The sequence below is a fragment of the Sarcophilus harrisii genome, chromosome 1, assembly GCF_902635505.1.
Source record: "Sarcophilus harrisii chromosome 1, mSarHar1.11, whole genome shotgun sequence".
Taxonomy (NCBI): Eukaryota; Metazoa; Chordata; class Mammalia; order Dasyuromorphia; family Dasyuridae; genus Sarcophilus; species Sarcophilus harrisii.
The window spans coordinates 45,169,734-45,172,974 of record NC_045426.1 but is presented as its reverse complement, the minus strand read 5'-3'; the positions used below and the strand labels follow the sequence as shown (position 1 = coordinate 45,172,974).

At 34.2% G+C, this 3,241-nt stretch overlaps 1 pseudogene; it reads left to right on the top strand.

Moving 5' to 3' along the window:
* Window positions 1-478: 478 nt before the first annotated feature.
* On the top strand, window positions 479-2,363 carry LOC100921055 (annotated as a pseudogene).
* The last annotated feature ends 878 nt before the right edge of the window (window positions 2,364-3,241 follow it).

Sequence of the window (3,241 nt, the reverse complement as noted above, 5' to 3'; positions counted from 1 at the left end):
ACACTAATTCTATTTGCCATGGAACATTTTCAAATTGGAGATGTAAAGTAAATAGACCATTCACAAGTTTTTTTGAAATAGCCTTTTTTCTAAGAAAATGCAGCACTGGACATAAGACAAAGATTCAAAACAAACACCATATAATTGTTTTATTGTTCTTATAATTGGTTCCTCTTTCAAAAATATTCAATACTGCCACGTTGGCAGCATTTGAGTCATTGTGCTTGTGAATGTACCATCATGAAAAGAACTTGAGTGTTATTAATAAAATAGAATAAAGTTTCTCACCATTTTTTTGCACGTGCTATGGAAAGAAACTATTTTCTAGACTCCTTTTCAGAAGACAGTTTTAAAAAAGCTCATTTAAAAAAAAAAAAAGCTTATGTGCTTCAGACCCTCACCTTCTTCTCTTTTACAATCATGTGAAGGAGACTCCCCAATATTTTTATCCATTATTCTAGACATTAAATTCTCTGTCATGGCCTACAAGGAAGCAGCCTTTGATGATGCTGTAATGAGTGGTCAGTGAAGAGTATAAAATATGGGGGGAAATGCTCCTTTCCTCTATGACTTAGTGATGGCCCATGTCTTAGAGTAGTCCAGCCAGTGGCTTCCTAATATAACCAGATCTGAAGGGTAAGATTTCAGCATTCCTTGGCTTGTCCTGGGCACACATACATCAGATCTACAAACCATCTTGTGATAGCTAGTGTACAATACCCCATTGATGATACACAGTTTGATGCCTCTCACTATGACAGTGAAAAAAGAGAATTTGGAGCCTTTTGCTCAGTTAATGGGAAAATTGAAATTGAAATCAAGATTAATTTTCAAAGTGAGTAGGGCCCATTATATGTCACAGAATCCTTGCATCATTGCAACAAGATTCCATTCAATAATGTTCTTATTTTCAATTACACCAAACACTTTAAAACCAGACTCTTCTAGAGAGTGTAAACCAGATTTGAACTTCTATGGATATCAAAAAGAAAGTTATAGGCTGTTGTGGAATCCAAATCTCAGTGGACACTTGGTTAGTGTATCAGATGATCCTATCATGTGCTTGTGGGACATCAGTGCAATTCCAAAAGAAGGTAAAGTATTGAATGCAAAGACCATATTCACAGGACACACAGCAGTAGAAGATGTTTCTTGCCATCTGCTCCATGAATCTCTCTTTGGATCACTTGATGATAATCAAAAGCTTATGATTTGGGACACACAATCAATCAATTTTTTTCTCAAATTTCAATAGTATTTTTCTTCCAAATACATGTAAGGATAATTATCAACAGTCACTTTTGTAAGACTTTGTGTTCCAAATTTTTCTCCTTCACTCCCTTACTTCCTTGGACATTAAACATATGTAGTTCTTTTAAACATATTTCCATATTTGTTATGTTGTACAAGAAAAAACATCAAAAGGAGAAAAAGAAAAACAAACAAAAAAGATGAAAATAATATAGTTTGATCCATATTCAGTCTCCATAGTGCTCTCTCTCTCTCTCTCTTTCTCTCTCTCTCTCTCTCTCTCTCTCTCTCTCTCTCTCTCGATGCAAATTGCATTTTCCATTTCAAGTCTAATGGAATTGCTTTGAATCACTGCATTATTGAGAAGATCCATGTGAATCACAGCTGAGCATCACATAATCTTGTTGTTTCGTGTAAAATGTTCTCTTGGTTCTGCTCACTTCATTCAGCATCATTTCACGTAAGTCTTTTGAAGAACTTTTGAAATCAGCCTGCTCATCATTTCTTACAGAACAATAATCTATTACATTCATATACTTTCATTTATTCAGCCATTCTTCAACTGGTGAGCATCTACTCAATTTTGAGGTTTTTGTCTCTACAAAAAGGGCTGCTACAAACATTTTTGCATCAAACAATATTTCTAAACCAAATGGATGTCCACACTGACAAAATTAATTGGCTCTCAATCCTTATACTGAGTTTGTTTTTGTCACAGGATCAGTTGATAAGAAAATTGCATTGTGGAATCTTAGGGATCTGAAAGTAAAGTTTCATTCCTTTGAGTCACATAAGGATGAAATTTTCCAGGTTCAGTGATCTCCCCACAATGGAACTATTTTGTGTTCCAATAGCACTGACTGTAAGCTAAATGTCTGGGATTTGAGTAAAATTGGAAGAGAGCAGTCCCCTGAAGAAGTAGAAGATGAACTATCAGAACTATTGTTTCTTCATGGTATTAACATTGCCAAGATATCCGATTTCTCCTGGAACCCCATTGAACTTTCGGTTATTTTTTTTCTGTAGCAGAAAACAATGCCATGTATGTTTGGCAGATGACTAAGAACACATACAGTGATGAAAAACCTGATCCAGAGAGACAGGAGTCCTAGATATGTCCATACTGGTGCTGAATTTTATGCTTTTCTTTCTTCCCAATCTGAGATTGATTTAACATTGGATTTGAGACAGAGTTTTGTGCAGATATTCTTCTATAAGCACCTCTTAATCCAGAGAGTGAATGATTTATTTCTGACTATTAACTTGGCAGCCAGGGGTAAGGTAGGTGGGATAACTCAGCAGACACACAGACGCATATTTAATTTTTTTCCAAAAAAAAAAAAAAATGAGCAAATCCAACTCTAAAATCTGATTTGATCACAGGAAATGAATCTTGGGGATTTTATTATTTTCCTATGCAATAACTGAAAGTTTTTCAGGCTAATTTAAGTAAAACTAGAATGGGGTAGGATTTATATCCAATTGAGGAATCTGAGCTGTTGCAATATTATAATTGTTAAGATGTCTTAACTGTGTCTCTTGTTTATAGAGATTTAAAGACTAAAATTGGCATCACTAACTTTCTAAGGGACAGATCATCCCTCTTGTAGATTGACCTATCTTTGCTGATTTTCTCTGTAACCAGTCAAAATTTCTCATTAAATTTCTTTTTTGTTTTATTTAGTGATTTTCCCCCCTGGTGACTACTTACTTTCTACTCTCTGGCAGGGGATAAACAGCCACTTGAAAGGTCGTAGCTGTACCTGCAAAGTATCTTTGTTCACCTCATATAGTTTTGTTCTCTAGCATATTTTTTGTATATATTTTTATATATAAATATATATTTATATATATATATATATATATTATTCCTTCCCTGTCTCTGATTGTTTTTTTCACTTGAGATGACCAGGTTATAAAAAAGATAAGTTGTTTTTTTTTGTTTGTTTGTTTGTTTGTTTTTTTACCTGACAAATATACTCTTGGTAGA